Source organism: Loxodonta africana, chromosome 14, assembly GCF_030014295.1.
Source record: "Loxodonta africana isolate mLoxAfr1 chromosome 14, mLoxAfr1.hap2, whole genome shotgun sequence".
Taxonomy (NCBI): domain Eukaryota; kingdom Metazoa; phylum Chordata; class Mammalia; order Proboscidea; family Elephantidae; genus Loxodonta; species Loxodonta africana.
Genome location: NC_087355.1, coordinates 31,255,781 through 31,267,312, shown reverse-complemented (window position 1 = coordinate 31,267,312; position 11,532 = coordinate 31,255,781).

Here is an 11,532-nt window from a genome sequence, read left to right as displayed (position 1 = left end):
CAAGCTTTTGGGGAAGCCATGGTGATGTGCCTGAGTTTGAGGGTACTTACCTGAGTTCTAACTTTACTGAGAATGCAGGCTACTTCCAGGACACTTGTGGATCATGTTAGAATAGATTTGCTGGGTATTTCCATATATAATATGGAAAAGCTGAGGAATTCAATGTTTAGACCAGTTTAACCCATTGCCGTCAAATCGGTTCCAACTCATGGCGACCCTATGCACAACAGAACCAACACTGTCCCATCCTGTGCCATCCTCACAGCCGTTGCTGAGCCCATTGTTGCAGCCACTGTATGGGTCCATCTTGTTGAGGTCTTCTTTTTTGCTGACCCTCTATCTTACAAAGCATGATGGCCTCTTCCCGGGAGTGGCCCCTCCTGATAATATGTTCAAAGTGTGTGAGATGAAATCTCACTATCCTCACTTCTAAGGAGCATTCTGGTTGTACTTCCTCCAAGACTGATTTGTTCATGCTTCTGGCAGTCCATGGCGTATTCAATATTCTTCACCAACACCGTAACCCACTTAGGGCATACCAGTTAGAAAAATCTGCTTAATGAACCCAGTAAATTTTTTTTTTATTGTGTTTTGGATGAAAGTTTACAGCTCAAGTTAATTTCTCACACAAAATTTTATACACATATTGTTATGTGACAGTAGTTGCAATCCCTGTAATATGACAGCATACTTCCTCTTTCCACCAGAGTTTCCCATGTCTATCCAACCAGCTCCTGTCCCTTCCTGCCTTTCCATCCTGCCTCCAGAAAGGAGCTGCTTATTTTGAACCCAGTAAATTTTTGTGGGGAGACAACATAAAAAATCAGAAACATTTTCAGTGAGGTCTAGGTCCTGAAATTTGTTCAAAGCATACTTCAGAAACTCTATTTACCTTGGAGATCATCATATTTCTTCAAAGACTAAGCAAAAGATTTTAACGGCCCAGCCTTAGCCATATCCCTATATCTCATGAACTTCCCACAGTGGGACCATGGCTAATGGTTACAGTGCCCTGGAGCCTCTCCTCCTTAAAACCTGCCTGTCTAGACCATTCTGAATAGCCAGATACAGAATCTATTGGGTTAAAAGAACCATCGGCTATGACAACAATGGACCCATTAAATATCCTTGGGGTAACCTTCACTGTAGCCAGCTTCTTCTTGGTCTCAAGATTAGAGAGAGGATGGGAAGAATCTATAATCTAAAAGAACACTTCTGTGATTCTGTAAGTAAAGGAGGGAAACCATTCTGGTAATACAAACAAAACAACTGGTTTAGAAGTGGTGCCAGGAACTTGGCTGTCAAACCTCTACTATGCTACCTCTGAGTCTCTGAGAACGTTGAGCATCACCTGCTTCCTCAGCAGGATCAAATCCAGGTCATTACCTGGAGAGTTCTTCCCCCATGCCGTCACCACTGTATGTCTTGTGGCAAGTTATTGGCACAGTTTGCCTAAAATCCACCTGGAGTCCACAGATGTTATGATAAGCAATTTTTTTTTTTTTTAATATAAAGACTGGGTAGTGTGAGATGGCAGCAAGCAACATTTTTCAACCTGTTATCTGCACTATGGAACTGTGGCCCTGGAAGAGGTAACCTCTGAGTTTGCACAGTCCCCTCAGAGGAGACTCTATTGAGAGAGTCTTTTTAACTGCACTGGGAATTTGTTGTCATAGGAAGCCAAGGGAGCAGGTGCATGAGCAGCTGGGGAAGAAGGTCTCTTGTTTGTCATGTAAACCTTCCATGGCTTATATTCCTCCAGACCAGGATTCTGCTTGAAGAATATAAAAATGAGTCATCAAATGGGGATAAAGGAAAAACAAAGGGGAAATGAAGCAATATAAGGGAGGAAAAAGAAAATTATGTAGATAAAACCTACAGTATCTAAAGTGAGAGCTATAAAAGACACAAAAGATAATACATTAGGATGGTTAGAGCTAAAATTTCCAAATTCTGCTTTGAGAAAAAAGATTTTGGAAGGCAATTTCTCAATATATAGTAAAACTTAAAACATTTATGTATTTTGACCAAGAAACATAGTTCTTGGAGTTTAACATTCAATGAGAGTCACGTAAGTGCATAAAGATGAATATACAGGCTATCTAAAGCAGCATTCTATTTAATTCTGTCAACAAATATTTACCAAGCACGTGCTATGTGCCCTTGCTGAGCCTAACTTTTTCAACGATGTCCTAGATCCCATTCCTTGTCACATATTTCAGGGACTTTGTTCCTGCTGTCATCACCTCATCCCTCATCAATTTCTGCCTTTTAAGTGGACCATTCCCATTAGTATAAAATATGATGTAATCATTGTCATTAAAAACAAACAAAATGCTTCTTGACCTTAGTCCTTTTCCTATTGCTCCATTTCTCTGCTTAGCTTTAGGGAAAAACTCCTGGAAAGTGTTCTTTCCCAGATGTCTCTATTTCCTCACCTTCCGTTTTTCCTTTAACTCACACCAATCAAATTTTTATCCCCATCATTCTCTGATACTATTCCAGTCAACGTCACCATTGACCTCCGTCTCGCCAAATTCTACAATCAGTTTTCAACCTTATCTTACTTTCCCTATCAAAGGCGTTTGACAGAGTAGACCTTTATGGGAGACACTCATGTTCTATGAGATACATAAATGCTGTTTTTAAAGGCTGCTCCTTCTTCACCGCTTTCCCCTTCTTTCCCACTTCTAAATGTCGAAGGCCCCAGGGCTCTAACCTAGGCTCTCTCCTCTTCTCTATGTATATTCTCTTACAAGATGACCTCATTTGGTCTCATGACTTTAAATAACACCCATATGTTGATAATTCCTCAATTTTATGTCTCCAAGTCTGGCAATCCTCTCATCTCCCCTGGGAGAACTCAGCTATACCTATTCCTCACTTATCGACTGTCTTGTTATCTGACTTGTAGCATCTAAAACAAAAATAAAAAATCTGCTATCTGACTATTTAGTGCATTAACAATGTATATCGGGCCGTAACGAACACCCAGGTGCCAGGCAAGAGTAACGCTGGCTGTAATGGTTAAGGTTAGGTGCCATCTTGGCTGGGCCATGATTCTCAGTGATTTGGCAGTTATGTAATGATGAAATTTGGCAGTTACGTAATGATATAATTTGACAGTTATGTAATGACGCAGTAATCCTCCATTTTGTGACCTGATGCGGTTATCCGCTGCTTTTGCTTTTGCATAACAGATTTTTGCCTAACAACCTGGTCTTTGTAACCTAACCATGTCCATAAGTGAGGAATGGGTGTACCTACTTAGCAGCTCCACACTGATGTCTTAACAGGACACTTAATTTTAATATATACAAATCAGAGTTCATTTTCCCCACTTCTCCCCCTTAAAACCTGCACTTCCCCCAGTTTCTCCCAACTCAGCTGATGTCACCACCAATCACCCAAATGTTAAGGATGACTCCTGCCAAAAGCTGGGAATCGTTCTTGATCTCTCACTCGCCATCACCCTTCTCCCCCATCCAATCCATCAGCATATTGCATCAGTTCTGCATTCAACTTACATCCTGAATCTGACCCCTCCTCACTATGTTTCTGGATTCTCAGTGAGTCAGGGCTTCTTTCAGAAGTAGATTCTTATCTCTTTGCTTTTGTTCTTGCTCCCGTATAGTCTATTAGCTATGTAGCAGCCACAGTCTTCTTATAGAATCCTAAATAAATTCATATCACATCCCTGCTTAAAACTTTTCAAGGCTTTCCATTGCACCTAGAATAAATTACAAACTTCTTACCCTGGCCCCTGTGAGCTCTCATAATAACCACTGTCCTCCTTCCCTGCTAGATCCATCCCAATCCAACTAGTCTTTTTGGGGTTTCTTCAACAAGCCAAGCTTTTTCCTATCCTTTTTTAGGCACTTCGCAGCAGCTTTTCCCTCTGCCTGGAATACCCTCCCCCGGATCATCACATGGTCTGACCTTGTCATTTAGTTATCTGCTCAGATTCATCTTCTCAAGGAGGTTCCCTCATAGTCAACCAGGAATAAAACTTCCCCTCCTATTATTCTCTTCCTCCTTACTGTGTTTTACTTTCTTTGTAGCATTTACTACTTATTTATTTTCTTTATCCCCCTTCTCATATACATGTCTTTTTTCACTGCCGCCTCTCTAGCACTGTCATGGATTGAATTATGTCCCCTCAAAATGTGTATATCAGTTGGGCAGGCCATGATTCCCGGTATTATGTGATTTTCCTATAAGTTGTAAATCCTGCCTGTATGATGTTAAGGAGGGAGGGTGGGCGGCGGTTATGTTAGTGAGGCAGGACTCAATCTAAAAGATGGGATTGTGTCTTGAGGCAATCTCTTGAGCTATATAAAAGAAAGAAGCCAACAGAGAGACAGGAGGACTTCATACCACCAAGAAAGCAGTGGCACAGTGTACAGAGAAGCTCCTAGTCTGGGGGAAGATTGATGAGAAGGCCGACAGAGAGGGAAAGCCTTCCCCTGGAGCTGACACGCTGAATTTTGACTTTTAGCCTACTTTACCATGAGAAAATGAAGCCGTCCACTTGTGGTATTTCTGTTACAGCAGCACTAGATAACTAAGACAAGCACCTAGAACAGTGCCTGCTATATAATAGGTGTGAGCATTTTTTGAATGAATGACTGCTGGAAAAGTTTTCAAGGTATATTTTTGACTGAAAGAAAAAGAAAGCTTCAAAATGTTAAGCATAGTCAAATCCTGTTATATTATTAAGACTAACAAAAATCTTAGTATATATTTATGTTATATAAAATGAAGGAATGCGCGGAAAAAAATTTAAGACATGTTGTTAACTGAAAAAAAAGAAAGACAAGTTTCAAAATGGTATGCTATTTATTGCTCAAAGAGAAGCCGATAGAGACAAGTTAGCAACCAGAACCTGTCAAATGGGTGATATGGTGGGTGCTATGATGGGTGCTATGATGGGTGCTGCTCATTTTCTCCTGATTTGCTCTCTGAAATGCTGTAAGCTTTTCTGAAATAAGTGGAATGGAAATATTTGTTTTTGCATGTTCAGGAAAACCCATTAAATATTTTTAATTATTCAGAAGTTACATAACTTGTAATATACTTGAGTATATGTGTTGTTTAAAAACTATTCATGATGCAAGATGAAAGCAGGTTGTACAAAATTACTCATTTTGTCATCCTGTTTTTTCTCAACTAGTGGCTGTTAAATAATACGGACATACTAATTTCGTTGTCTACAAAATGGATTTCAGAAGGGGATAGTTAGTTTGTAAGCAAAGCAATGGCAATTCTGCTGAAAGAGTACTGTTAACTGTTGCTGTTCCAATAAGAAAAAAGTGGGTATTCTGGGAAAAAGAGTACTCCAAATGTTTGTAATGCTTTGTCTAGTCGGTTAAGTTCCCTTTGTTCTGTTGGCAAGCCTAAGTCAGTGAATTCTGTATTGATTTATTCCAAAGGCCTGAAGGTTTGAAGCCTTGAGAGAGAATGAAAAGAACGAAAGAGATTATTCATAGATAGTATTAAGCCTGCAGGCATAGAAAAATGTACAAGTGAAAAGCACACCAGAGACATCTTTGATCCTTGTAAAAACACATGGAACATAACCCCATGGCTGGGGTGGAAACATGTATGACTGATGAATGAAAAGAGTAATTTAACCAGGATTTCTTAATTCCACCAAATGCCACCTAGACTGTATATTGTGACCACATAGGCTCTCTGCTACCTCTTCCCAGCATTCAGGTTGCACACTTTGCTTGTGTAATTACAAAGGTCCTAGCTGATGGCACAGTGGTTAAGAGCTCAGGCTGCTAACCAAAAGGTTGGCAGTTTGAATCCACCAGCCACTACTTGGAAACCCTATGGGGCAGTTCTACTCTGTCCTATAGGGTTGCTGTAAGTCATAATAGACTTGATGGCAATGGATTTTTGGGGGGGTTTTGCTTGCACATGATGGGCATTCAATAAATAATTCATGACTGACTGGATGGATGGATAAAGCAATGGGAAAGTGTAAAATTGGTTTAAGCATCCTTTTGATATGATTTTTACTCCAACAGTGCCCACTCAAGCATATTAAATAATTTGATTCACTGTGTTTAATTACAAAAAATAAGTAAGGTAGGAAAAAGTAATGCGTTCACAGAGTGCTTCGTTGCTGCTGTCAGTTAACACTTTACTTGATATGTTCCTGCAAACTGCTAACACACTCGGCTACTAACTGAAATGTTGGAGGTTTGAGCCCCCTGAGAAGTGCCTCAGAAAAAAGGCCTCGTGATCTACACTTCCAAAAAGTTAGCCGTTGGCAGTCCTATGGAGTACAGTTCTACTCTGACACACATAGGGTCTCATGAACCAGAATCGAGCCAGTGGCAACTGGGGTTTGGTAATATATGCACCTCACCATAAATAAAAATTATGGGAAAAGATGATAAGAATAATTAACATTTATTGAGTTCTTTCTGTATGCCAGGTACTGAGCTCTATGTGTTACATGAAATTCTTAAATTAATCCTCATAACAACATTCTAGGTAGATAGTGTTGTTTTCCTTGTTTTAGAGATGAGAAAGCAGAACATTAGAGCAGTTTGATTAGGTCCCAAAGGTCCAAATTCAAATGAGTTATATGTATTTCAGAGTCCCTGCTCTTAACCATCATGCCATGTGGCCTTTCGGGCTATATAAAATATATGGCTTTAAACAGAAGGAAAACAAGGAAGTTAATGATCCTTTTACAAAAAGATTCTTTATTGGGTGACAGGAGCTTGGGTCTTTAGTATAACAAGCACTCCTCATTCATTCAAAAGCCTCTCAATTATAATAGTTCAATTTCCATGCTCTTCACTTGCAGTAACTCTTCAAGAACACAGTTCTGTACATGAAAAAAGAGCTGTAAATTATTGCCTCATTACTGATGTTTTTATGTTTGAAAGAAAGATTAAAAATAATATCCCATATTTGTTTCCAATCATAAGTATATGGAACTTGACTATAAATATATATAAGACTTCCATTATAGAAATTAAATAATCTTCCATATACCTATCCGTCCGCTTAAAAAATCATCAAAATTGCCCAATTTACAAATATAATTAAGAAATATTGGCAGTAAGAAGGGTGGCCGTGTGATCTATCATTCAGGCCAGAACACTTCTGAGAGTAAAAGAGGGCGTTATTAATAATTCCACCAGGACAACAAGCATAAACCAAGACTGTACTGGGGAAGCCAGGACGTATGGCCACTCTAGGGCTAATTCACTTTTGTAATATTTAGGTATTTAATAACATACAAGACATAAAAGAACAGACAGGACAAAATAGTTCTGATGTGAAAGAAGACACACACCTTTCTTGTTAAATAGTTTTTTATAGTCACCACATTGAATAGGATTTCTATGGACTTTTAGCATTTGGTGGAGAAATTAAATAAAGCATATACGTGTATTTTTTTTTATTGTGGTGAAATACATACATCAAAACATTTGCCAGCACAACAACTTCCACATTTACAATTTAATAACATTGATTACATTTTTCATGTTGTGTCCCCGTTATCACTATCCTTTTACAAAATATTCCACCAGCATTAACATAAATTCAATGCCCTACAAACAAAAACTTCCCCTTTTCCCTCTCCTTCTCACTCCTGGTAACCATTAATAATCCTTCGTTTCTATATGTTTGCTTATTTCATGTAAGTGACATCATACAGTGTTTGTCCTTTAGTGACTGACTTATTTTGCTTAGCATAATGTTTTCAAGATTCATTCACATCTTACCATGCACAAGTATTTCATTTCTCTTTGTGGCTGCATAATATTCCATTGTATGTGTATACCACACTTTGTTCATCCATTCATTTGTTGATGAACATTTCAATTGTTTCACGTTTTGGCTATTGTGAAAAAGTGCTGCAATGAACACTGTTCTACGGGTTCCCGTTTGCGTTCCTGGTTTGCTTCTTCTGGGTATACACCTAGGATTGGGATTGCTGGGTCATATGATAATACTATGTTAAACTTTTTGAAGAACCACCAAACTGTTTTCCACAATGGCTGCACCATTTTACATTCCCACCAGCAATGGATGAGGGCTCTACTTTTGCTACAACTTCAGTAACACTTATTGTTCTCTGTCAGGTTTTTTCTTCCATCATTGCCATTCTAAGGGGGGAGAGGTGATATCTCATTGTGGTTTGGATTCGCATCCCCCTAACATGCTGTCTTTGGAACTCAAAGGTGATTAAGTTTAAGAATACCCTAGCTGATATGACCTCATTAACATAACAAAAAATCGTATTTCCAAATGAGATTACATTCACAGGTATAGAGGTTAGGATTCTAACACATTTTTAGGGGACACAATTCAATCCACAGCAAGTAGGTAATGCAGGTAAAGCACATCACATGTTGCTTGACATGTGGGGACACTCAATGAAGAGTAGCTTTCTTCCTCCACCTCCTTTTCTTCCTTCTCTTCTTTTCCTATCCTGATCCTCCTCCTCTCAAACCGTCAGCAGCAGCAGAGGCTGCGGTTGGCAACCTTTCGGGGAGGCTGAAGTAAATGAGCAGGAGCTGCTCCAGGGCAGAGGACAAGGTGGCGTCCTCTGTGATGCTCACCAGTCCCTGGGGACAGTGTGAGAAGGGATCATTTATTGTTCTATTCAGAGGTAGTTCAAAGTTTCATAACTTGAGTATTTAAAATCACCCTATTTCTGGTGAGGCCAGAAAGTATCAGTTAAAAGTAAAATTGGGATATTACTCAATTCAGAGAATTGCTGTGAGAATTCAGTTGAAGAACTTAGGTACAGAGTCTAGCACAGTATTGGTCTAGCTCTACGGTTACCTTATGAGTTTTCTTCTCCCTAGAAAACTCCATAGGAGTTACAATGAACAGGGAAGAGTCACACCCAAGGCTCCTTCTTCATGGAGGAGGCAGATCCCTCACTCCCCACATCAGCCCCTGGAATGGCCAATGCATTCATTCTTCAATCAGATCAGAGGACTAGGTCAATATTTAAATACAAAAGATCTCATTCCTGACAAAATGTCAACAAGCAGAAGAGAAAAAAATTTTGTTACTTCTCCTATATGATTTGTATTGATTATGACATTTCCATAGCTTGTGATTTTTATCAGGAAAAAAAAATCCTGCATTAAATGCATAACAAATATTTCATTTAGGCAGCGAAGCCTGTGAGAATAATGATAACATTTTGTTCATCCCTCATTGTGTTTATGATACGTTAAGAGTGCTTTGCAAACTAGCAAGTGTGCTACCCAGTTGCTTGTACAGACACAAATAAAGATAAATCTTCTCAGAAGAAATTAAGTGAAGGATGTAGGCCATTAGCTGAGACTTTCTGGAGCACTTTATCCTAGTCATAAAGAAAGGATTGAAAGATGGACATTTAAGATCTGGAACGATACATGATATAATCATTTAAAGCAAAGCTGTTTGTTTATCACGTCTCTATTTTTCAGTAGATAACAGATGGAATCTATTGAATTATATGAAGAGCTAAGGAAAAATTTTACCAGGCATAAATACCTTAAGCGAATTATGAATATAGGATTGCAGTGTGGGATGCATATAAACAGGAATATCATGTTGGAGTTGGAAGCTGAGCATTAATTTTTTTCAAAGCCATAAACATGGAAGGACTGGAGAAGGAAAGTTAGAGAGAGTGAAGATTCAAAGTCAACCAGAGGAACAAATGATGCCCTCACTATTTGTTCTGCACAGTGTACTGTGTATTTCCTCTTTCTCACACATGGCCTTCTCTGACCCCTCCCACCTCTGAGAGGTGGTGTTTTTTGGGGTCAAGATCCTCCCACAGTGGCACTGCCAACAAAAATGGGGTCACTCACTGACAATGACAGGGACCCATGGGGCATCTGGGGTTCAGTTTCTCTCTCTGGCTTGAGGTTCAGTTTCCTGTTTCCCTGAGTGACACATGGTTTTAGAGTCCCAGGCCAAAGGGAACATTTTTCATCCACATCTGCATGTATTTCATGCATATTTGAACTTGCATCTGCAAGCTGAATGCTTCAGGAACTGGTGTGGGGTAGTGATTCAAGCTGTTCTCCAAAGTCAGCAAGCCAACTTAGCACCTGAAGGTGGAAAAACCCACAGCCCCACAGGGCAAAGTCCTGGCCTTTAGAATTTTCTTCCCTCCCCTCTCCTTCTTTTCTTCCTTTTTGCCTTCCCTCCCTCTTTGCAAAACTATTCTCATCCTAACTTTTGGAGTCAGAGACCAGTCTGAGAGACATCACTCTCTTGCATTAGCAACAATAAGCAGGTGTCCAGCATCTGGGACATCATTCCTAGGACCTGATGACCTACAAGTGACTCATTCTGTTGTTAGTTGCTGTTGAGCAGGCCCCAACTTATGGTGACCTTATGTATAACAGAATGAAACGTTGCCTGGTCCTGTGCTATCTTCATAATCATCAGTATGTTTGAGTCCGTTGTTGCAGCCACCATGTACTTTGAGTGTTTTCTATCCTAGGGGGCTCACCTTCCAGCACTATATTGGATAATATTCTGTTGTAATCCATAGGATTTTCATTGCATAGTTTTCAGAAGTAGGGCTCCAGGTCTTTCTTCCTAGTCTCAGTATGGAAGCTTTGCCGAGACTTGGCCACCATGGGTGACCCTGCTAGTATTTGAAATACCAGTGGCATGGCTTCCAGCATCATAGCAACACAAAAGCCACTACAATACAACAAGTTGACAGACAGGCAGTGGTCTCATTCTAGCTCCTCCTAAATTTTAAAAAATCAGTTGAGAGCACAAAAGAGGAGTGAATTGTGATCCCTTCATTCTCACTAATAGCAGCTGGCAGTTATGCTCCTCTGGGGACTTCCTCCTACTCCCTTCCACCCACAAGCCCTCTTTCTCCTACTTCCTTCTCCATTTTCCCTTTTCCTTCCCTTTCTCTTTTCTGATTATTTTCTTTTTTCTGAGGTCTCACAATTGCTGTAATCCCAAGTCCCAGCGAATTCTTATTTCTTCCTCCAGGTTTTCTCCCCTCAAGATGTAAATAGCATTAGCATGTTTACCAGAGGAGGGTTAAAAAAAGCTGCCTTAAAATTTGGCAACAGCAAGCAATGAAAAAGAGTTGTTATTTAAAGAACTTAGCAAACTCATTATTTGGGGCCTTGTTTGTATGTCCTCTGAACTCCAACCTTGTCAAAATATTTTCTCATGAGGAAAAATTGGAGTTATTCACATGAGCAAAACTCATATCCATAAAAAAAAAAAAATCCATAGTAGCCATTATTTTTTGAATTCCTAAAAGTAGGCTTAAACTCTGAATTTTAAAAATGTAAAGCAAGTGCTTCACGGAACTAATAATGAATAGGATACAGTGACTGGAGTAAGTCTTCAATCCCCTTACAAAAGAACCACAAAATAGTTCCAAATTAATGAACGTGCTAATTCTAATTGTCTTTCCTGGTTGGGGCAGCGATCCCTGCTGGTCTTCAGTCCGACACATACACTCTTGTACTTTTATACTGTTTTTCTTGGAAATTCCCTCAGGGACAGTGAATT